The sequence below is a fragment of the Elephas maximus genome, chromosome 12, assembly GCF_024166365.1.
Source record: "Elephas maximus indicus isolate mEleMax1 chromosome 12, mEleMax1 primary haplotype, whole genome shotgun sequence".
Taxonomy (NCBI): Eukaryota; Metazoa; Chordata; class Mammalia; order Proboscidea; family Elephantidae; genus Elephas; species Elephas maximus.
The window spans coordinates 104,824,145-104,848,668 of record NC_064830.1 but is presented as its reverse complement, the minus strand read 5'-3'; the positions used below and the strand labels follow the sequence as shown (position 1 = coordinate 104,848,668).

The 24,524-nt window shown below is 47.7% G+C and overlaps 1 protein-coding gene and 1 long non-coding RNA gene across 5 annotated transcripts in view; both read left to right on the top strand.

The window, feature by feature from the left end:
• Positions 1–24,524, top strand: part of GALNT17 (polypeptide N-acetylgalactosaminyltransferase 17) — a 542,269-nt gene that overhangs the window by 340,320 nt on the left and 177,425 nt on the right. The window contains exon 1 of one of the 2 annotated variants that reach the window (XM_049904712.1): positions 15,001–17,242. The exons of the other annotated variant lie outside the window; for it this stretch is intronic. The gene's annotated coding sequence lies outside the window, so the exon portion shown is untranslated. Of the gene's footprint in view, positions 1–15,000; positions 17,243–24,524 lie in introns of those variants that run through there. 2 annotated transcript variants of the gene reach the window in all.
• On the top strand, positions 1,962–10,422 carry LOC126087338 (uncharacterized). 3 transcript variants are annotated; one of them, XR_007519727.1, is made up of 5 exons: positions 1,962–4,809; positions 5,046–5,281; positions 5,341–5,517; positions 5,577–6,343; positions 6,698–10,422. It is a non-coding gene; the product is annotated as an uncharacterized LOC126087338 (long non-coding RNA). The 3 variants fall into 3 exon arrangements; XR_007519728.1 differs by lacking the exon at positions 6,698–10,422 and having other exon boundaries at positions 5,695–6,687; XR_007519729.1 differs by lacking the exons at positions 5,341–5,517; positions 6,698–10,422 and having other exon boundaries at positions 5,046–5,163; positions 5,577–6,687.

Sequence of the window (24,524 nt, the reverse complement as noted above, 5' to 3'; positions counted from 1 at the left end):
CATACTGGACTTTTTTTTTTTTTTTTAGAAAGACACCAGACTAAGTGAATTTTCTTTCTAATTTACTAGTTTTTCTTGAGAACACATATTGAAAGTTTTCATATGCCTTTTTGTCATCTATTAAGGTGATTATAGTTTTTCTCTTAATTTATTAATGTTTTGAATTAAACTAATAGATTGGGTACACTAGGACCATGTATATGTATTTCTGAAATAAACTGTATTTGGCCATGGAATATCAGTTGCTAGTATTTTATTTAAAAACGGCACTCATCAGTCGATTAGTGGAATTAGTCTGTAGTTTTTTCTTTTATGTGTGTGTGCTGTCTACTTTTAAATAACAACTTTGGTGGGATATAATTCACCTATTATACATCTTAAAGTGTACAAGTCAATGGTTTTCAGTATATTCACAGACTTGTGCAACCATCGTAATTAATTTTAGCATACTTTATCACCCCCAAAAGAGACCCCGTACCCATATCTCCAGCCCCCAAAGCCCTAGGCAACCACTAATCCACTTCCTGTCTGTATAGATTTGCCTATTCTGGGCATTTTTTATAAATAGAATCCTACAATATGTGGTGTTTTGTGCCTGGCTTCTTTTACTTAGTATCATGTTTTCAAAGGCTGTGTGTTGCCTCCACAGCTTTTGTAATGAGCATTACACAAGTTTGGACAAAATTGTGAACTTTTCCATTTTCTTTTATGTTCTGGAGTAGTTCAGTTTGCATGGTATTTTTCTATTCCTCCAGAAATTGACAGATTTGACATGTAGTACTATCTGGGTCTGGAGGCAATGATAACTCAGTGGTAGAATTCTTGCTTTCCACGCAAGAGACCTGGGTTCAATTCCTGGCCATTGCACTTCATGTGCAACCACCACGCAACTACCAGTGGAGGCTTGCATGTTGCTATGATGCTGGACAGGCTTCAGTGGAGCTTCCAGACTAAGATGGACTAGGAAGAAAGGCTTGGCTATCTACTTCTGAAAATCACAACCATCTGATCTTCTTATGCATAGGGTCCCCATGAGTGCTGACTTGTTGGCAGCTAACAACAGCATCCTCTGGGTCTAGTGCCTTTTAGATAGTAATTCTTGATGACTTTTCCAAGATTTTCAGTGGGTAGTCTACACCCATTTTCTACTCTGTCTTAGAAAGTGTTGTTGACTGGCATTCCTTCACTCGTTTATCATAAACAATTATAAAACTTCTTTAAGGTTGTGCCCAAAGCCCCTTTTTTAGTCCTGATGGCATTGGCATGTATTTTTTTCTCTCTCCTTTTAAAAGTAGGCTTAATTTTAAATTCTATTTAATTCGCCTTTTCAAAGAACTGACTCCTTATTTACCAATTCCTTTCTTTCTCTCTGGAAACCCTGGTGGTGTAGTGGTTAAGAGCTATGCCTGCTAGCCAAAATGCTGGCAGTTCGAATCTACCAGGTACTCCTTGGAAACCCTCTGGGGCAGTTCTCCTCTGCCCTATAGGGTCACTATGTCACAATTGACTCGAAGGCGACGGGTTTATTTTTTTGCGGGGGGGGGGGGGGGCGGAGATTTTGCTTCTATTTTAATTTTATAATTTGTTTTGTCTCTTCCTCTTTCTCCCCATGTTTTCTTGCCCTTTTTCTGTCCTTTGGAGGTGAAATCTCAGTTCTTTTTTTTTTTCTTCTCCCATTTTGTCTTGTTTAATAGCCTGGCATTTAAAGCTGTGTGTTTTCCTTTGAGGACAGATCTTGCCACAGCTCATAAGTTTTTATATGGAGTGTTAGATTTGTCACTATTTTCTAAATAGTGTATAATTCTAGTTTTTATTTCCTCTTTGATCTAAGAGTTATTTAGAAGATTTGTTTTTGTTTTTGTTTTGTATAACCAAATGTAAATCTTTGGTCTCAATCGCTGGCTTTAAGTGCATTGTGAAATTTGTTTTTTCTGGTAATTTAGTATTAAGATTTTCGGGTGTAATATAGAATGAATTTTTTATAATGAATATTGGGAAAGGAGGTGGGTTATCTACTGGGTAGAAAAATTGGTACACATTGTTTTTTAAGCCATTCGTGTTTTGCCTCCTTGGCCCACCTGGAGAAGGAGAGATGCAAGCTGAGTTGAGCAGGCAGGAGGATAGCAGTCTGTCCCCTTTAGCACAGCGTCTGATGGCAGAGGGAGCCTGCCTGCAGCTCTGGTGGGTGCAGACCCAGGGTCTCTGGGGCAAGCACAAAGCATCTTCCTATTTTTTTTTTTCTGGTATTTTCTTTTTCCTGAAGTATAGCCGGTATATTCTTGGTGCTGAATCCTGGGTAGCTTTTTTTTTTTCTCAGTTTTGCTCCATGTACCTTTACAATTATTGACAGTCGTTCCTGAATGCTGGCCCATTTCGGTCGCTCTTCCTGCACCTTATTTTCCCTGCTCTTCTTGGTGCTGCGGAGAGTCTCAGCCTGTGAACTCCATGCGGTGCTGTCCTTGGTGCTGTGGAGAGTCTCAGCCTGTGAACTCCGTGCGGATAGCAGCCCTGCTTACCTTGTTCGTTATCAGGCCTCTAGGGTATAGACCACAGCAAAGACAGGTTTGTTGCATGAACTCAAGTTGAGAGTGGCTGCGTGGCCAGGGGAGCAGAGTTCTAACCAGATTTCACTTTGAACCTACATTCATAATGATTTTCCAGACATTTTTTATCTAGCATAATAACCTGGTTAACTGGCAAACTGATTCCAAAAATATTCACGAATGACTTTTGTGTGTGTGTGTGTGCGTAGCGTTAGTGGGGGCGGGTATGCCCCAGGCTATGAATAAGCACCATGTTTTTTTCTCTGGGTGTTCTCTCACCCCCTTCTTCGGTCTCTTTCAGCAGTACCTTCTCCCCTTCCCACCCTAGTCCTCTCTGGGTGTTCCCTGCTTTCATCAGGCCCCTTCGTCAACACCAGCAGACACACTGATCAACTCTTGTGTTCTGGCATTCCACCTCCTGGCTGGGTGCTCCATGTCCCTCTCTTAGGGCTTTTCTCCTCCGTCTGGCACATTGGCCCCTGCCCAGTGACTGACTTGCTAAACTCTTATAAACCCATCCACGCTACTGTTTTGAAAGTTCATGTAACAGTTTAATGTGTCCCAGTGGTGTTAATACCTTTCTGAGTTTGGTCTGTTTTGTTTTGTCTTACATTTTAATGAGTCTTTATTCCTCCTCTTATTTATTCATTCATCAAACATTTCTTGAACATCTACTCATCTGCAGTAAGGCACTGTACCAGACCCTGTGGGACAAACAATAGCTCTTGCTCCAGGAAAGACCACACCATACCAGTTCCCATCGAGTGTGTTCCGACTCCTGACGGCCCCATGTGTGTCAGAGTGGAACTGTGCCCCGTAGGGTTTGCAGTGGCTGATTTTTTGGATGTAGATCACCAGGCCTTTCTTCCAAGGCACCTCTGAGGAGACTCAAACTGACGACCTTTCCATTAGCAGCTGAGCACATTCACCGTTTGCTTCACCCAGGGACTCCACCAGAGAAGACAGCTGTCTCAAATGCTTGACATTCCACGTTCTCCACCCGGGGTTAGACAAGAGTAAGGAGGGAAGGGGCTTTCATCTGGAACCTCGGATCACACCTGGCAAACGCCACACTGGGCAGGAGATGGCTTCTTTTTAATGGATAGTCTTATTTGAGTAGGGGCCTGGGTGGTGCAAGCAGTTTGCGATCAGCTACTAACCTACAGGTTGGTAGTTCAAATCCGCCCAGCAGCTCTGTGGAGAAAAGGCTTCGTGAGCTGCTTCTGTCTAGATTGCATACAGCCAAGAAAGCCCTATGGAGTGTTCTACTCTGTAACACATGGGGTCTCCACGAGTCAGAGGCCGACTCGATGGCAGCCAACAACAACAGCAACAACTTGTGTGAGTAAGAGAACAAGTCAGACTTCCGTCCCAGAAGCACTTGCTGTTTGGCCTGGTTAATTTCAGCCAACCTCAGATTTCCCATGACAAATGTCAGAAAAGACTGCCTACCTCTCAGGGCACCTGCAGAGTTTAAATAAGATCAAATGTGTGTCACCCTTTACCAGAGTATTTGGCGTATCATGGGGGTCAGTGAACTGGGGTTCTCTCCTCTGCTTCTCAGAATCAAGTGTGAGGCCCGCAGAGCAGCGAAGGGGTGCTGGTATATGTGAGGAAAGGGGCTACAGATGTTACATTTGCTCAGAACAGCAGGCATTACCGGGCGGCAGGGAGCATCCCCCTACACACACACTAGGAAACCATGCCCTGTTCCCCACTGGGGTCCTCTGTGCTCTCCCACTCACCATCCCGCCACCATGGAGTGCCACAAGCAGAGGCCGGTCTGAGGTGTCTGCCCAGACCTGATGCTGGGCTCAGGGATGGCCAGGCCTCGTGCAGCATTTATTGCAAAGGTGTTGTGGGACTGTGCTATGTGTCAGTGGGCTAGCATCTGATGGCATTCATTGCAGAGGTGTTGCGGGAGTCTGCTCTACGTCCGTGGGCTAGCATCTGTTGGCATTCATTGCAGAGGTGTTGTGGGAGTCTGCTCTACGTCCGTGGGCTAGCATCTGATGGCATTCATTGCAGAGGTGTTGTGGGAGTCTGCTCTACATCCGTGGGCTAGCATCTGATGGCATTCATTGCAGAGGTGTTGTGGGAGTCTGCTGTACGTCCGTGGGCTAGCATCTGATGGCATTCATTGCAGAGGTGTTGTGGGAGTCTGCTCTACGTCCGTGGGCTAGCATCTGATGGCATTCGTTGCAGAGGTGTTGTGGGAGTCTGCTGTACGTCCGTGGGCTAGCATCTGATGGCATTCATTGCAGAGGTGTTGTGGGAGTCTGCTCTACATCCGTGGGCTAGCATCTGATGGCATTCATTGCAGAGGTGTTGCGGGAGTCTGCTCTACGTCCGTGGGCTAGCATCTGATGGCATTCATTGCAGAGGTGTTGTGGGAGTCTGCTCTACATCCGTGGGCTAGCATCTGATGGCATTCATTGCAGAGGTGTTGTGGGAGTCTGCTGTACGTCCATGGGCTAGCATCTGATGGCATTCATTGCAGAGGTGTTGTGGGAGTCTGCTCTACGTCCGTGGGCTAGCATCTGATGGCATTCATTGCAGAGGTGTTGTGGGAGTCTGCTCTACGTCCGTGGGCTAGCATCTGATGGCATTCATTGCAGAGGTGTTGTGGGAGTCTGCTGTACGTCCGTGGGCTAGCATCTGATGGCATTCATTGCAGAGGTGTTGTGGGAGTCTGCTGTACGTCCGTGGGCTAGCATCTGATGGCATTCATTGCAGAGGTGTTGTGGGACTCTGCTCTACATCCGTGGGCTAGCATCTGATGGCATTCATTGCAGAGGTGTTGTGGGAGTCTGCTCTACGTCCGTGGGCTAGCATCTGATGGCATTCGTTGCAGAGGTGTTGTGGGAGTCTGCTCTACGTCCGTGGGCTAACATCTGATGGCATTCATTGCAGAGGTGTTGCGGGACTCTGCTCTACATCCGTGGGCTAGCATCTGATGGCATTCATTGCAGAGGTGTTGTGGGACTCTGCTCTACGTCCGTGGGCTAGCATCTGATGGCATTCATTGCAGAGGTGTTGCGGGACTCTGCTCTACGTCCGTGGGCTAGCGTCTGATGGCATTCATTGCAGAGGTGTTGCGGGAGTCTGCTGTACGTCCGTGGGCTAGCGTCTGATGGCATTCATTGCAGAGGTGTTGTGGGAGTCTGCTCTACGTCCGTGGGCTAGCATCTGATGGCATTCATTGCAGAGGTGTTGCGGGAGTCTGCTCTACGTCCGTGGGCTAGCATCTGATGGCATTCATTGCAGAGGTGTTGCGGGAGTCTGCTGTACGTCCGTGGGCTAGCATCTGATGGCATTCATTGCAGAGGTGTTGCGGGAGTCTGCTCTACGTCCGTGGGCTAGCATCTGATGGCATTCGTTGCAGAGGTGTTGCGGGAGTCTGCTGTACGTCCGTGGGCTAGCATCTGATGGCATTCATTGCAGAGGTGTTGCGGGACTCTGCTCTACATCCGTGGGCTAGCATCTGATGGCATTCGTTGCAGAGGTGTTGCGGGAGTCTGCTGTACGTCCGTGGGCTAGCATCTGATGGCATTCATTGCAGAGGTGTTGCGGGACTCTGCTCTACATCCGTGGGCTAGCATCTGATGGCATTCATTGCAGAGGTGTTGTGGGAGTCTGCTGTACGTCCGTGGGCTAGCATCTGATGGCATTCATTGCAGAGGTGTTGCGGGAGTCTGCTGTACGTCCGTGGGCTAGCATCTGATGGCATTCATTGCAGAGGGGTTGCGGGAGTCTGCTCTACGTCCGTGGGCTAGCATCTGATGGCATTCATTGCAGAGGTGTTGTGGGAGTCTGCTGTACGTCCGTGGGCTAGCATCTGATGGCATTCATTGCAGAGGTGTTGTGGGAGTCTGCTGTACGTCCGTGGGCTAGCATCTGATGGCATTCATTGCAGAGGTGTTGTGGGAGTCTGCTCTACGTCCGTGGGCTAGCATCTGATGGCATTCATTGCAGAGGTGTTGCGGGAGTCTGCTCTACGTCCGTGAGCTAGCATCTGATGGCATTCATTGCAGAGGTGTTGTGGGAGTCTGCTGTTCGTCCGTGGGCTAGCATCTGATGGCATTCATTGCAGAGGTGTTGTGGGAGTCTCCTGTACGTCCGTGGGCTAGCATCTGATGGCATTCATTGCAGAGGTGTTGCGGGACTCTGCTCTACGTCCGTGGGCTAGCGTCTGATGGCATTCGTTGCAGAGGGGTTGTGGGAGTCTGCTCTACGTCCGTGGGCTAGCGTCTGATGGCATTCGTTGCAGAGGGGTTGTGGGACTCCGCTATGCATCGGTGGGCTAGCGTCTGATGGTTGCTCAGAGAACCAGAGAGCAGAGCTTCCCCAGCGCGTGAATAGCCACACGGGTAACAGGCAGGCACAGCGGACACACGCGGAGCCAGGTCACGGTCCTTGCTGTGAGTTGCTGTTGAATCGACCCCCGACTCGTGACAACCTCGTGTACAACAGAGCAAAACACTGCCCGGTCCTGCACTGTCCCCATGATTGCAAATGTGATCGTCGTGATCCACAGGGTTTCATTGCCTGATTTTCAGAAGTAGATGACCAGGCCTTTCTTCCTAGTCTGTGTGAGTCTGGAAGCTCCGCTGAAACCTGTTGAGCGTCATAGCAACACACCAGCCTCCACTGACGGACGGGTGGTAGCCGTGTGTGAGGTACGTTGGCTGGGAATTAAAACCGGGTCTCCCCCATCGAAGATGGAAATTCTACCACTGATCCACGCTGCCTTCTATTAAATAGACAAGGGTGACAGTATAGAACCGTAGGATTGGGGGGAAGTAAAGTACCATGAGATTTATATTTAGTAAAAAGAAGTTTTGGTCACATTGGCAGATAAAAATAAATAGAAACCAGATCACTGCCATCCTAACAACAAACAACAACCGAGGTAGTTGATCGTGCAGCCACCTGTAACTGGTGGTGTGTGGCAGAGCTTTCCCAGGGCTGACAGGGCACAGGCGGTCTCATGCCAAGGAATTGGGGTTGGGACTAAAGTTAAGAAGTAGGGGAAGTTAGAAAGACATAACACTTCATGTTCCTGAAAACTTCCTCATGCTTGTGATTGAAACCCAGACATTTAAGAACTCACTAGCCAGACATCACCAACCCGTTTTCCAGGCTTTATAGATGACACCGGGCACTTAGCAGGTGAAAACCAAATCAAAACTTCGTTGAACGTTGAAAATATTCTCTCATGGATGTTAGCCCAGTTACCAGTTGCCACCAAGTCAACTCTGACTCCTGACGACCCCATGTGTGTCAGAATAGACCTGTGCTCCAGAGGCTTTTCAATAGCTGGCTTGTCAGAAGTAGATTGCCAGGCCTTTCTCCCAAGATACTTTTCGGTAGACTCGATCCTCCAACCTTTTAGTTAGCAGCTGAGCGCCTTGGACTTCGGATGTTAAACAAACGCTTAAAAAAATAGATTAGAGGGCAAAAGCAGGGAGAATGTGGGAAGGGGACTTTCATTTTTCTTAAGCAGAGACATTAAATAAATTGTTGACTGGGTGCATGCTCTTCTCATTAAGAAACCAAGTGTTTAATGACTTTGAAGGTAAGCATTCAAAACGTGGAGGTGATAATAGGAGGATTTCTTAGAAGCAGAGTATAGCAGTCCTTCGTCCAAAAGCACCTGAAAGGGTATTTTGAGAGTGATTGCTGAGGGCTATGAGCGCCTTTCATGGGCACATAATTCAGTGTCCTTCTGACTCAGTGGGGCACAAACACACATCATTTAAATTAACATAAGAAGTCGGAAATGGGACCCCATTAACATATCCACGGGCAGAAAGAGCATATCTCACGTGGCTGCTTCATGCTGCTGCCTCTTAGAGCCTGGCTGCCTGGGGGCCCTCCAGCCACCCCCTTCCCATTCTCTGCCTTTCACTGTCCTGCTCCTGAGTGTCATTCCCAGCGGCTCCCCTCTGCCTTCCACAGACATCCCAACAGGGCAGGGTTGTTTATTACATAACGGCTATGAACTTGCTGGAGCTCTGGCGGCATAGTGGTTAGGAGCTCGCCTGCTAACCAAAAGGTCGGCCGTTCGAATCCACCAACTGCTCCTTGGAAACCCTTTGGGGGAGTTCTACTCCATCTTATAGGGTCCCTGTGAGTTGGAATCTACTCGATGACACCTAGCAACAACAGCAACCTGAACTTGCTGGAGTCCCTTCGTGGTATAAATGGTTAACACGACTTGGCTGCTAACCAGAAGATTGGAGGTTCGAGTCCACCCAAAGGAGCCTTGGAAGAAAGGTCTGGCAATCTCCTTCCAAAAAATCAGCCACTGAAAACACTGTAGAACACAGTTCTACTCTGACACACATGGGGTCTCCATGAGTTACAATGGATCCCATGGCAACTGGGTTGGCTTGGTTATGAACTTGTGTGTGACCCTCTGGGACAAGAAATGATGCTTGTCTTTAGTTTGGGACCAATCGAAACCTGACTTAATGGCTTAGGTGCCCAGGGATGCCATTATTGACCTCTGTGCTCCAGCCTGCTTCATCAAGGACACAGGGGTCCTGAAAGAGCAGAGCAGAACTGGGGCCTCAGTGATGTGGAGGCCCCTACCACCGCTCCTGTGGGCTGCTGGTCCTCTGCGGGCCCTGCGGTTACAGGTGTGCCCCTCATGGAAATCAGAGGATTCTCGCTGCTGCTCCTGGGAAGCCCAGCCTCAGGTCGGCAGCCCCCGCGAGCACTGTGGGTTGTGGTGTAGGTTGTGGGGTAGGCCTCACCTCTGGAACCCCGGTCCCACCTTCATGCTCTTTCCAACCTCCAAGGTGCTCATTCCTGCCCCCGGCCTTCATCCCTTCACCCAAAGGGGCGCCCTCTTAGCCCGGCCTCTGTGCACTTGGTGAACCCCACCTCTAAACAAAGGCAGGGCTGGGGCGTTTTTTTTGGAGAAGCCCCTAAAACAGAAAGATGCTGTTTTACTGCCCTCTGTGGGTTTCTTTTTAGTGGGTTGGAATCAAATCAATAGCAGTGGGTTTTTACCTAACTGTAGACCATAAAGGTTTGCTGGGAAAATGCTCTTTTCATTCTTTCTGGTCTCCTTTAAAGAAAAAAGGCGGGCGGGATAGGAGTTCAAATGTCAGTCCATAATCCTTTCACGTTGTTAATCTCTGACTCCCACCTGGTCCATGGACAGTATTGTTGTTGTTAGGTGCAAGCGAGTTGATTCTGACTCAAAGCAACCCTATAGGACAGAGTAGAACTGCCCCATAGGGTTTCCAAGGAGCGCCTGGTGGATTTGAACTGCTGACATCTTGGCTAGCAGCCATACACTTAATCACTATGCCATCAGGGTTTCCAAAGCAGTGATACATTACCAAAAATAAGAGACACACTAGGAATACCAAGGTTCCAAAAAAAAAAAAAAATTTTTTTTTTTGGTTTGTTGGGTTTGGCCTCACCTGTGTCCAGGAGGAGAAACACTCCTGGAAGCTGAGTTGAAAGGAGCACTCTGAGCTGACGCCCCTCAGCCTTGCCAGCCCCCTTCCCACCTTCCTGTCTGGAATGCACACAGGTCTCCGTCAAGTGGTTTAGACTCGGAAGCAGGAAGGAGAATGCTTTTTAGACTGGTGGCTTTTAGAAGTGAAAATATTGATCCAAGCAGACGGAGGGAGATGATATAAAAGCCACAACCTAGGCGGAGATTTCAAATGACTCAGAAAATGAACAGCCTGGAGAACTTGCTTAACTCAGTGACACCCAAGGGAACCTAGAGCTCTGACAACAGTTACTGGGAGCCACAAGGGAAGGCAGCTGCCTGGTTCTTACGTTGGGGAGCACAGGGTAGGTGTTTCAAATATTGAGTGTTATTTGAATTGGTAATAAACAACAAATAACTTTTTCCCAGCACAGATATTTATTTTTCAATTTGTCTATGTGTATTGGCTCAATCCTGATATTTATATTTTGTGATTATGTTGTGAAACAGGAGAAAAATAATGTAGCTCTCCTCAGCCTGGGGTATCATCTTGTCTGCCCTCAGGGAGCCTGATCTGTGCTTGATTTTTTTTTTAATTTTTATTGAGCTTTAAGTGAACGTTTACAAATCAAGTCAGTCTGTCACATATAAGCTTATATACACCTTACTCCATACTCCCACTTACTCTCCCCCAATGAGTCAGCCCTTCCAGTCTCTCCTGTCGTGACAATTTTGCCAGTTTCTAACCCTCTCTACCCTCCTGTCTCCCCTCCAGACAAGAGATGCCAACCCAGTCTCAAGTGTCCACCTGATACAAGTAGCTCACTCTTCATCAGCTTCTCTCTCCAACACATTGTCCAGTCCCTTCCATGTCTGATGAGTTGTCTTCGGGAATGGTTCCTGTCCTGGGCCAACAGAAGGTTTGGGGACCATGACTGCCAGGATTCCTCTAGTCTCAGTCAGACCATTAAGTCTGGTCTTTTTATGAGAATTTTGGGTCTGCATCCCACTGATCTCCTGCTCCCTCAGGGATTCTCTGTTGTGCTCCCTGTCAGGGCAGTCATCGGTTGTGGCCGGGCACCATCTAGTTCTTCTGGTCTTAGGATGATATAAGTCTCTAGTTCATGTGGCCCTTTCTGTCTCTTGGGCTCATAGTTATCGTGTGACCTTGGTGTTCTTCATTCTCCTTTGCTCCAGGTGGGTTGAGACCAATTGATGCATCTTAGATGGCCGCTTGTTAGCATTTAAGACCCCAGACGCCACATTTCAAAGTGGGATGCAGAATGTTTTCATAATAGTATTATTTTGCCAGTTGACTTAGAAGTCCCCTTAATGTGCTTGATTTTTTATGGGAATTGTTGGGGAGATGTTTGTTGAACTCACTAAGCAAACTACAGACTTCTGTGATACAAGGCAAGGATGGCTTAGGAGGACAGTAAAGGTTATGTAGTTCAGCTGTCACCCTGTGAAAGGGGGCAGTGGTGGGTCAGTTGTAGAGTTCTAGCTTTCTGTGAAGGAGACCTGGGTTCGATACCCAGCCAGTGCAGTTCTTCTCTGTATTCTAGGGGTCGCTATGAGTTGGAATCGACTCAACGACAATGGGTTTTTCTCGAGCACCTCATGGGCAGCCACAACCCATCAGCCAGTGGGGGCTTGTGTGTTGCCACGGTGCTGAACAGGTTCCCATGGAGCTGCCAGGCTAAGATGGACTAGAAAGAAAGGCCTGGTGATCTACTTCTGAAAACCAGCCAATGAAAACCCCATGGATCATAACCTGTCAAAGCAAGGTGCCTTATTGCCAGCTTAAAAGAAGATCGTATTAAAAAAAAAGGGGGGGAGGGAGTGAGGAAAATATAGGTTGACAAGAATGCTGATGGAATAGGACGTAACATTTAATAGAATTTTTAATTAATCTAGGGTAGTGGTCCTCAAGGAAGGGGCAGGATTTTACTCCCTTGGGGACATTCAGTAATGTCCAGAATATTTTTGGCTGTCACAATTGGGAGGTTCTCCTGGCATCTAGTAGGTAGAGGCCAGGGCTGCTGCCAAACCTCCTACCGTGTACAGGACAGCCCCCTACAACAAAGAATTGCCCAGCCCAAGATGTCAGTATTGCCAAAACTGAGAAACTGATCTAGGATGAGAGTTTGAGGCCCCTAGAATCGTAGCCCTGGAAGGGGCCTTAGATATCAGGCAGTTTAGTGGTTTTCAAATGATGACCTTCAGATCCCAGAGGGTGGGGAGGGGAGTGGAGGGACGGTCTCCAGGTGCCACCCCTCAGGCAGAGCCTCTTGCCTGTGCTGTCTGTATGGCCTGGCAGGAGTGCTCAGCTGAGTGTTACTGCTGCTCCAAAACATGCTTGAGAAGCGCTGATGTCCTCTGACCCTGTATTTTGTGGCTGAAGAATGGAAGTCTGATGGAACCAGGGACTCACCTGAGGTCCTAGCACAAGTCACTGGCAGTGCTCGGGGAGGAACCCAGTGCCCTTCCTTCCCCTGATGCCTTAGCTGACCCAAGTGTTCACTGAGACCCTTCTAGAAAACCTGTGGTATTTCGGTCCCTGTGGCTGAAAGTCTTTCCAGAATGAACTAGTTTAATTTCCAACCATAATAAACACATTAAACTGCATGTAATAAAAGAGTTCTTTATTTATTGAGAATCTTCCAGAGAGCATCTATGGAGGCACTTACTGGGCCTACCCTTGGCCCTAAACCTTTAGAGGATGTAGGATTTAGGGCTGGTATTATTCTAACTCCAGTAAATATTCTGGAAGCTGGAGTCTTAAATAAATCCATAGCTTATGTTTTTGCCTCTTCTAACCATAGAGTCCCAGGGCGGTACAAACAGTTAATGTATTCAGATGCTTAATGGAAAGCTGGAAGTTCAAGTCCATCCAGAGGTGCCTAGAAGAAAGCCTTGGTGATCTGTTTCTGAAAAATCAACCACTGGAAACTCTTTGGGGCACAATTCTCCTGTGACACGCATGGGTTCACCATGAGTCTGAGTCGACTCAATGGCAGCTGGTTTTGGTAATCTTAGAGTAGTGAAGCTTGGGCTCAGGATGGTGGTGATGGTGGTGGGTGCCACTGAATGGATAACAACCCCACGTGACAGAGCAGAACTTCCAATAGAGTTTTCTTGTCTATAATCTTTACAGAAGCAGATTGTCAGGTCTTTCTCCCATGTTGCTGCTGGGTGGGTTCAAACAGCCAGCCTTTCACTTAGCAGCTGAATGCTTAGCCATTTGTACCACCATGGCTCCTGGGAGAAAAAAGTAAGGACACACTGGATGTGGGAACATTTATCCTGCTTAATGACTGTCTACCATCTTTGAGACCACCCTTCTTATGTTTTCCACCCTGTGAGTCCTGCCTTTCTAAGGCAGAAGTGGAAGCTTGGTTTCCCGCCTCCCTTGCAGCTAGGGCCCAGAAGTGTGAGCCAGGCTTCTCCAGTCAGACTCACCTGCAGGGAGCCTTTAATTGGAAAGAGAGTGATGGAAGAAGAGGGGGTATCTTGTGAAATCTATCCTGGTGACAGTGGAGGAGAAATGTTGAGCTTTTAAAGCCAAATGTGGTACTGATCCTATTGGTGGCATCTTGTCCCTAGCATCAGTGAAGGGACAGCTGGGTTAGGGCCAATCTCTCTCTCTCTCTCTCTCTCTATCTAATCTATCTATCTATCTAGCTAGCTAGCTATCTAGCTAGCTATCAATCGTCTATCTACCATAGTGAAATATATATATACACATACATATATAACAAAACATTTGCCGTTTCAACCATTTTTCCGTGTTCAATTCAATGACAGTTATGTCCACTGTATTGTGCGGCCATCATCGCTATTTATTTCCAAGTTTTCTCATTACCCTGAACAGAAACTCAGTGCCCCTTAAGCAATAGTTTCCTCTTCCCCCCTCCCACTCACCCCTAGTAACCAGCAGTAAACTTTGTTCTCTGTGTATTTGACTATTTTAGGTATGTCATGTAAGTGGGTTTGCATAATACTGGTCTTTTGTATCTGATTTATCTCACTTTACATAATGTTTTTAAGGCTTATCCATGTTGTACGTGTGTCAGATTTCTTGTTATGGCTGAATGCTATTCATACGAACACACAAAGTTGGTTTATCCATTCATCTGCTCAGGGACCCTTGGGTTGTTTCTACCTTTTGGCTATCTAAACAGTGCAGCAGTGAACATTGGTGTACAAGTATCTGTTTGTGTTCCTGCTTTCAAGTCTTCTGAGTATAAACCTAGGAGTGGAATTGCTGGGTAATACACTACTTATAGGAGCCCTGGTAGCGCAATGGTTAAGCGCTTGGCGTTAACACATGCTAACCCAAAGGTTGGCGGTTCAAACCCACCAGCAACTCTGTGGGAGAAAGACTTGGCAGTCTGCTTCCATAAAGATTACATAAGGAAACTCTATGGGGCAGTTCCACTCCGTCCTGTAGGATTCTGTGAGTCAGAATTGACTCAATGGCAATTTTTTTTTTTCTATAGATCAGAAGTTGTCTCTTACAGTTGAGTTCAACATCAGTGGCCTGGCATAGCTCTTGATGACCATATGTATGATTGACTCAGTTTTCTACATGAGTTCCAAAAACATGTTTTAAATATAAAACAAAATTAATGTTTTTCTACCCAGTTTCATTACGTGGTTCTCCCATGTGCCTTCAGGTAGGCTCTGTCTTAGAAGATACCGCAGAGAGGAGCCATGGCAGGCAGGGATGCCTTCCTTGATTACACTTCACCATGGCTTCAAATGACACTCAGACAGTTCATTGCTTCAGACAAGAGAATTTGTGAGCGGTAAACGGCACAGTTCTTCTGTCTTCCTTTTTTCATTGTCCAGCTTTCGCATGCATGTGAGGCAATTGAAAAGACCATGGCTTAGGTCAGGCACACCTTAGTCATCAAAGTGACATCTTTGCTTTGTAAAACTTTAAAGAGGTCTTTTGCAGCAGATTTTCCCAATGCAGTATGTCATTTGATTTTGTGTGGTGTTGGTGAAGAAAACTAAATATACCAAGAACTGCCAAAAGAACAAACAAATGAGTCTTAGAAGAAATACAACCAGAATGTTCCGCAGAAGCGAGGATGGTGAGACTTTGGCTTGCTGACTTTGGACATGTCATCAGGAAAGACCCATCTATAGAAACGGACCTTATGTTTGTTAAAGTAGAGGGTCAGCAAGGGCAAGGGAAACCCTCAATGAGATGGATTGACACGATAGCCAAGCAATGGGCTCAGACATACCAACGATCATGAAGATGGCGCAGGACCAGGCAGTGTTTCATTGTTACACACAAGGTCACCAGGAGTTGGAGCCGATTCGACATTAAAAAGCACAGAGCTTTTCTCCTGACTTGATCAGTGAGAAAAAGGCTTTAGTTCAGGCATCGAGGATGACTTTTCTCTCTTCCTAGAAGTCATTCTTTGACAAATAGATATTTAAGCCTCTGCAGAAATATCCACAGATTGTAAAATCCAAGATTTTGTCTCCAGGGATGCCATCAAGCTCATGTGCAAATGAATAACTAAATCTTGTTTGAACGGGCTGGGACCTGAAGAGCTGCTAATGGCACCTGCGTCTGAGTGAAGCGTTCCTCTGATACTCTCAGGCGACAGAACCCACTTTGGGGCTACTCCAGCCATTTTTCAAGAAGGTGTTCAAATGTAAACAGTACACCAGAGTTACTTTTGCAGAGAGGCTTTGCTTCTTCTTCCCTGACCCCCATGAAGCTGTGTTCTTTTCTCCTCTGGAGTAATTTCAAAGGCTTTTTCTCAACCTCTGAAGTCAGCTACTCCTCAACCAAGCAGGCCTCTCCTCTGAGAAGATGTTTTTGCCATTTGGTATACTTCTTTCGATTTGTGCTTGGCTACTGACCTAAAGGTTGGTGGTTCAAATCCACCCAGTGGTGCTGCAGAAGAAAGGCCTGGCAACCTGCTTCCGTAAAGATTACAGCCCAAAAACCCTGTGGATCACAGTTCTACTCTGAAACACATGGGGTCGTCATGAGTTGGAATTGACTTGACAGCAATGAGTTTGTTACTTCAGTCAGTTGACAACTTTTCCTCCTGGTTTCTAAGGCCATGCCAGTTGGACGGATGGTTAGGGTATGTTCCATAACAACAGTAACATCCATGGCTCTTGGGAACCAAGAGGACTTCAACAGTCCAGGCAGTGGCTCTCCTGGGCAGGACCTCTGCAGTCAGTCCTCTTGGCTACCAACATGAAGCCTCTGTTTTCCCCTTCTGCTCCCGTGTGATGTCCCCGGTGCTGCCGATACCCACAGCAGTGGGCAGCCCGCTGCCTGCGGCAGACACAGGGCTCCACGTTCACCGTAGGCACTTTGGTGACACATGTTGCCCACCAGTGAAGCCACTGATGTCAAGGATTTGCCTCTCATCATTGCAGAAGTGGCCGTTGCCAGCCTGCTAAGGCCTGTGCTTTCAGTACTTGGTCAAGAGTTTCCTGAATGGGCCCTTTCACTGCGTCCGTCAGCACAGAGCTCAAGAGTGAGGGAGGCTGTGTGCCTGCCTGTGAAGATAATCAGGGAAACAGGCCCCATCCTGGCTTGCAGTCACCTCTTGGCTTGGAGTCCAGTGCTCCTGGCCTTGTACTGGCCTAGTGCACTTTCTGAGCAGGTAGCTTGGCTCCCTTACGAAAACATACCCGGTGGGTCCTCCAGCAAGTTCAGTTTAGGTGGAAGCTGGAGGTGGCGGCTCGGCAATGTGTCAGCTTGGCGAGGTTGAGCTACACTTCCCAGAATTCCCGTCCTGGTGTGTTTCCGGGCAGGGTGGGCCACCAGGAGATTCCTGTGGGAGATGTGGAGGGTGGAAGTGAGGCAACAGCCGTTGGGTAGCTCACACCCCTTGTTCCTTCTCTGTTGGCCCCCCTGATTGGCCAGGCCTGCAACTGTCCACCTTGCCCTGGAGCCTCTTTAGCTTCTCTGACTCTTCGGCCTGGAGTATGTATTCAGTTCCATGGCCAAGGGCCTTGGCTTCTGCAGGACACACATACCACCGAGGTCAGAGGCAATAGGAACTTACACAGGTTTCATTTGTCCTGCAGGGCTCTGGCTCATGTTTGTGGGTTCCATTTTGTTCTTGCTCCCCCACTTTATATCCATCACCTTCTCCTCCCAACTGTCTGCCCTGTGGGACTTCAAGCTCCAGCATCGGACATGGAGACAGTAATCTTCTAGAGACTGCCTACCCAGCTCCTGCAATTGCATAAGGTCAGATCCCTGCAACAAGCCATCTGTCTGTCTGTCTGTCTGTATCTATATCTCTCTGTTGTTACTTTTATTTTCCATTCAGTCAACTCCAAATCATGGCAACCCCATGTACAACAGAATGAGACGTTGTGCAGTCCTGCTCCATCTTCACCGTCTTCAGTATGCTTGAGTCCGTTGTTGTGGCCGTTGTGTATTTTGAGTGTCTTCTAACCTAGCGGGCTCGTATTCCAGCACCATATTGGACAGTCTTCTGTTGTGATCCATAGGGTTTTCACTGGTTAATTTTTAGAAGTAGATCTCCAAGCCTTTTCTTCCTAGTCTCTCTTATTCTGGAAGTTCTGCTGAAATCTGTCCATCGTGGGTGACCCTGCTGGTATTGGGAATACCAGTGGCATAGCTTCCAGCATCACAGCAACACACAAGCCACCACAGTAGACAAACTGACAGGTGGGTAATGGATCTAGATACACGTCCATCTCCTAGTGGTTCTCCTTCTCTGATGGAACCCTGACTGATACACTGAGTATCCTGCTTCAGGTTTCTTGTTCCTCTAGTGCCCTAATCTTAGATCTGCCTTGGCCTCTGCTCTCAATCTGGCCATAGATGTGACAGTCCTGGCTTCTGATGGCTTACCTGGCTCAGGCTTTAAGATGTTCCTTATAGAAGATGCTTGTTTCCCATGTGGCGTCTTCACTGAGACACAGCCTGGCTCCCTCACCCGGCCCCTCTCACAGCTTAGTGGAGGTAGTCCTGGACAACATGCCCTAGGTCTCTTTTAATTTTACACCCAGCAAACACCTTCCTGCTCTACAGTTGGGAACAGGGGACGGATGTGGCCAGCATTTCCATCTGGAGCTAAGACGTGGTTTTTGGGGTTGCCATTTACTGTTCTTACAGTGCCCTTGGCCTCCCCATGTGTTCACTTAATGTAATCTGCTCTCGGGACCGAGAGGGCTGCATGGGTACTTGCTCTGTCCCCCAGAAATCGTACAGGCTGTGTAATCAGATACAGTGAGCATTGTCCCTTCTCTGAAGGGATTTGTAATCTCATGGTTGTCTTTTCCTGGTCGGAGCAAAATGGCGTTTCACTGATTTACGCCGTTTTCTATTTCTTCCCTAGATTTTATGTTGTTAGTTGCCATCGAGTCAGCTCCGACTCATGGCGACCTTATGTGTAACAGAACAAAATCTTGACCATTCTTGAGCCAGCCTCATGATCACGGCTAGGACAAATTAAGCTCCCAGCTAGCAATATTCAGTAGATCCAGTGGACTTAAGGTACGTTTAATATATTTTTTCCCTGGTCTCGACTCCATTTGTAGTGATAAATGGTTATTTTCCAGGCTGTCGAGACCTTTCAATGTGGACTAAAGCCCATTGCTTCTCACAGCACATACCACCAAGAAAGAAGCACTGAGAGCAGAGTGCCTCCTTTGGACCGGGGGTCCCTGTGCTGAGAAGCTCCCTGGCTGGGGAAGATTGATGACAAGGACCTTCCCCCAGAGCTGACAGAGAAGAGGAAGCCTTCCCCTGGAGCTGATGTCCTGAATTTGGACTTGTAGCCTCCTAGACTGTGAGAGAATAAATTTCTCTTTGTTAAAGCCATCCACTTGTGGTATTTCTGTTAGAGCAGCACTAGATGACTAAGACACCTCCATAGGGTTTTCCTTGGCTGATATTTGGAAGTAGGTCACCAGGCCTTTCTTCCTAGTCTGTCTTAGTCTGAAAACTCTGCTGAAACCTGCTCGGGATCATAGCAACATGCAGGCCTCCACTGACAGACGTGTGTTGGCTGTGCGTGAGGTGTGTTGGCTGGGAATTGGGCCCGGCCTCTACTGCATCTGGAATGATGGCACACGCACCTGAAGTATTCGTAGTACATGCGGTGGACAGACAGGCAGGTGGAAAGCTCTGGCATCAGGTGAGGCCATACTGTGCTGGTGTTTTGTGGGCAAGAGGAAGCCAGTCTCTTCAGAATTGTGACCTTCTGGTGCCATCTGGTCTCAGACTCCTCCCCCTAGGTCTTCATGGTAATACTGAGTAGTGGGGCCGGGGGGATGAGTATGGATAGCCTTTGACTTTTCCTAGGCAGGCAGAGAATGGAAGGAGCTGCTAAGACCACTTGGCTCTACCAGTGGCTTTTTACAGCTTATGATTTGTAGTGATGTGCATCATGGCAGCCAAGCACGCACCATTATTTGTGTTTGTCCCCTGCCTTGTTCCCCAGAAGATTTAAGGCAGCTGTGCACTCCGGTAAATTAGCCCACTGTCTGTGCCCGTAAGAAGAGGCAGCACTCTGTGTGCAGCCCAGTGGGTCAGCTCTGTTCAAGGGTCTTTGCAGCACACCCAGCCCCATCTTGATGCAATCAGAAGCCCGCCTGGACCAACCTGTCCTCAAACTTGAGCAGGCCCTGGAGTCACCAGAGGGCAGGTTAAATCACAGATTTCTGGCTCCATGCCCAGAGATTCTTATTCAGTAGGTCCAGGGTAGGCACCAGAATTTGCATTTCATCAAGTCCCTGATTCCGCTGGTCGGGGGACCACAGTTTGAAAACCACAACGATCTTCATGATCATTGGTGTGTTTGAGCTCGCTGTTGGGGCTGTTGTGTCAATCCGTCCCATTGAGGGCTTCCCTGGCTTTTGCTGGCTGTCTACTCTACCATTCCACGGATTATCGACTCGTCATTACTCCAATAAGCCAGTAATATTATTATTATTACTATTATCATCTTTACTTTGCAGGGGAGGCACAGAGAGGTCAGGTAGCTTGCCCAAGGTTACAGAGCTAACAAGTGGCAGAGTGGATTTGAGTGCAAGGCCAGGGTCTGACCCCAAGAACCCTGGTCCCTAACCACTGCATTCCTGACCAGGCCTGGAAGGGTGTGCCAACCCTGTATCTCGGCACAGCCCCAGTAAGTGGAGGACACATGTTGGTCAATGTGGAGGCCAGTGGTTTCTCAGCTTGAATTGGAAATAACACTAACGCCTCTTCTGTGTGTTGTGATCACATTCCTGTCCTCTCCCCAAGTGTATAGGGGGCTGCAGCGCGGGGCGGGGAGTGCTCCGGGGGTGCCTGCTCTTGGTCTGACAAAAAGGGGAAGCCCGCTGACCCACAAGTGCCACCAGGAGTGACGAGACCATGGGGTGTGCCTGGGAAGCAATGAAGAGTGGAAGCCCCATCTCAGTTCCCCTGGCACATGGAAGAGGGCTGTCTCTCTGGGGGCCCTTAGCATTGCTCTTGCTGTTATTAGTAGCCAATGGCAACCCCATGTGTTATAGAGTGGAGCTGCTCCATAGGGTTTTCTTGGCTATAATCTAAATGGAAACAGATCGCCGGGCCTTTTTCCCCACATTACTGCTTGGTGGTTTGAAACACCAACCCTTAGGATGGCAGTCGAGCATACCACCAGAGACTTTACCTTAGTATTAGAAGAGAACGTCTCCCCAGGAAAACCACACGGCACATAACAGGCTTGGCTTCACCACACTGGAGCCAAAACGAGGGCTAGGACCCCTCACATCATCCTGTGACATAAGACAGCCTCTGGCTCCCTCTACACCCCACCCCCATATTACCTTTTGGCCATGAAGCCCCAGACCCAGAGGAGAGAGGATTGAGGCCATGATGGGGACTGAGGAGGAGATATTTCAGAGTCAGACGATGCCTGTCTCCGGTCCAGGCCCCTCTCACTATACTAGGTAAGGGCGAGAGCACTGAGTCCCAGTGACATCGGAGTTCTCCTGGACCGGCCTCAGTTTCAATAATTAAAAATGACCTAAAATTAGGAAACTTATCCCAGGAGAGAAATTTGGATCCATATAGTCTAACTGGTGTCCATGGGTGATGCAAACGGTTAAATGCTTGGCTAGTAACCGAAAGGTTGGCAGTTCAAATCCACCCAGAGGGACCTTGGAAGAAAGGCCTGGCTGTCTACTTCTGAAAAGTCAGCCACTGAAAACCTTGCAGAGTACAGTTCTACGCTAATATGCATGGGGTCGCCATGAGTCAGAATCAACTTGACAGCAGCTGTTTTTTTAATAGTCTAACTGGGAGTGGAGATTGGAGAGGTAATATTGTGTGATGTTTGTATCTGCAAGGAACTGACCCTCCTTCACCACATGTGTGTCCACTGTGGCCCACTGGGAGGTGTGCCGTTTCCCTGGAACATATGTTCAAAATGGCGCATGGAGCCTGCCAAGGTGAGCGAGTCATCTGCCCCTGTGCCCTCCGGCTGCCGTTCTGAGAGCCAAGGTGGTAGGAGCATCCTCCAGGGGTGCTAGTACTAAGGGGAGTTCCAGGAGCACAGGTGTTCTTTGCACTGATGCTAGGCCTGGGGGAAACGAAGCACATCAACAGTATATGATTATTCAGTGCAAAAGGTCATTCACAAACCAGAAAGTACAGTATGGTCCTGTCTTAAAAGAATGTATGTGCACGCGTGGAATCAGGCCTGAGACACCACAAGAAGGTTATCCCTGAGGGTGGTATCTTAGTTACTGTGATGGTTAAGGTTGTGTGTCGACTTGGCTGCGCCATGATTCTCAGTGGCTTGGCAGTTATGTAATGATGTAGTTATCCTCTGTTTTGTGATATAATGCAGTCAGCTCCATGATGTGATCTGATGTGATCAGCCAGTCAGTTTAAGGGGAGTTTCCTCAGGGGGTGTGGCCTCCATCCAATATACATGGGCATTCTGGCAAAGCTTGCTGGCTTTTGCTTGCTCTGGGTCCTGTGTCTGGCTCATCATCATCTGACCTCCGGTTCTTGGATCCTGAGCCAGCAGCCTGTTGTCTTACCTGCCAATCTTGGGTTCATCAGCCCGTGCAGCTATGTGAGTCAGGAGAAGCCTCCAGCCTGACACCTGACCCACAGACTTAGGACTTGCCGGCCTCTATAACTGCTTGAACCATTTCCTTGAAATAAATCTTTGTCTGTCTTGCTTTCTATATATAAACATATATATGCTGGTGTGTATGTATACACACATATATGTATAAACCAGTGAAGTGTGTATGTATGTGTATGCATGCGTGTGTGTGTGTGTGTGTGTGTGTATATATATATATGTATATATGTGCTTCACTGATTTTGCTTCTCTAGAGAACACAGGAACCCAGCCTAAGACAGTTACCCGGGGCTGCAGTAACAGAAATATCACAACCGGGTAACTTTAAAGAAGAGAAATGTATTTTCTCACAGTTCAAGAAGCTAGAAGTCTGAATTCAGATCACTGGCTCTAGGAGAAGGCTTTCTCTCTCTGTCAGCTCTGGGGGAAGATTCTTGTCTCTTTCAGCTTCTGTAGCCCCGGCGTTTCTCGGTTCTTTGGTGATCTTCCCGTGGTATCTACCATCCCCCACTTGTGCTTGCTTGCTTGCTTCTATGACCGTGTCGCTCATTATAACTCAGCAGCAATTGGCTTAGGACGCACCCTATACAGATGTGGGCTCATTAACATAACAAAGGAAATCCTCCCAGACAGGATCAGGAACAGGGGTTAGGATTCTAATACAAATTATGGGGGAACACAGCCCCATCCATAACAGATAGGAATATGGGTGAGTCCATTTTTAATTTTTTTATCTGTACTTACTAAATTTTCTACAATGAATTCATATTACTTCATAAACAGGTCCCTGGGTGGCATGAAAGGTTTGCTCTTGACTATTGTCATGGGTTGAATTGTGTCCCCCAAAATACATGTCAGCCCGGTTAGGCCATGAGTCCCAGTATTCTGTGGTTGCCCTCCATTTTTGTGATTGTAGTTTTATGTTAAAGAGGATTAGGATGGGTTTATAACACCCTTACTAAGGTCACATCCCTGATCCAATGTAAAGGCAGTTTCCCTGGGGTATGGCCTGCACCACCTTTTCTCCTGCAAGAGATAAAGGGAAAGGGAAGCAAGCAGAGAGTGGGGACCTCATACCACCAAGAAAGCAACACCAGGAACAGAGCACATCCTTTGGACCCGGGGTTCCTGTGCAGAGAAGCTTCTAGTCCAGTGAAAGACTGAGGAGAAGGACCTTCCTCCAGAGCCAACAGAGAGAGAAAGCCTTCCACTGGAGCTGATGCCCTGAATTTGGACTTGTAGCCTACTAGACTGTGAGAAATTAAATTTCTCTTTGTTAAAGGCATCCGCTTGTGGTATTTCTGTTACAGCAGCACTAGGTGAATAAGACAAAAATGTTCACCTAAAGGTTGGTAGTTTGAACCCACCCAGTGGCACTGTGAAAGAAAGGCCTGGCAATCTATTTTGGTAAGGATCATAGCCAAGAAAATCCTATGGAGCAGTTCTACTCTGTCACATGTGGGATCACCATGAGTCGGGATCTACTCAACAGCAGTAGGTTTTTGGTTATAATATAAAGGACAGAAACGACTATTTAACAAATAAAAACATAGAGGAGGTGAATGTTTGGCATCTGAGTTGGAGTCAGTGAATGGAATCTGGATTTCTGAAGCCGCGCTTAAAATGTCAGGGGTGTGGGTTTTGAGGTTACAAACCGGGGGTATGAGGAGGGGATTTGCCCGGAGTCTAGATGCCTTGAAGCTGAGGATCTGAACTGGCTGATGGGCTGGGGGAGTGGAGACCCCTTTAGGGACAGGCGAGAACCACATGGTGTGAACTATGGGGCTGCCTCAGCAAACCCTGGAGATGGATGCGGGAGCCCGATAACTGTGTCAAGAGATAAATAGGGTTGAAAGAGATGACATTTAAGGTCCCTTCTAACCCTGAGAGTCTGTGGTTCTGACAAAATGCAAAACCCCTGTGTTAAGCCACCTTTGAGGACACGGTGACTTTTGATGCTAAGAGCATCTGTTGATATTTTCTTTGAAATCTGCACTGAGCCAACTCCACCTGTAAGGGTGACCCGCAGGACGTGGGAAGACTTTGGAAATCTCCATAGCAACTCTTGCGGCAGAAGTGTATTCTTAGGAGAACCTGAAAGCAGAAAGACAGTGTAGTGTGATTTTTTTCATCTCCAAACCTCAAGTCCAAGTTAACTACCATTTAATGACATGGCATTTCTGTCTCGGATCTTGCCTTTTCCTGTATCTTCATACTATGACCTGGAATGGTACCCCCGTTATGGCAGGGCTCGGGGCTGGGGTCACCAGTTACTGGTATTTGCACGTACCAACAACGTTTCCAGTCTCAGATAATGTTGACTCATAGGCATCATTGCAAGTGGGAGGGACTCAGGGAAACAAACCGGTGCAGGTGAGCGGGCTCTGCTCAGTGAGAAGATTCTGCCTACCGCAGCATTTTCATTAACGACAG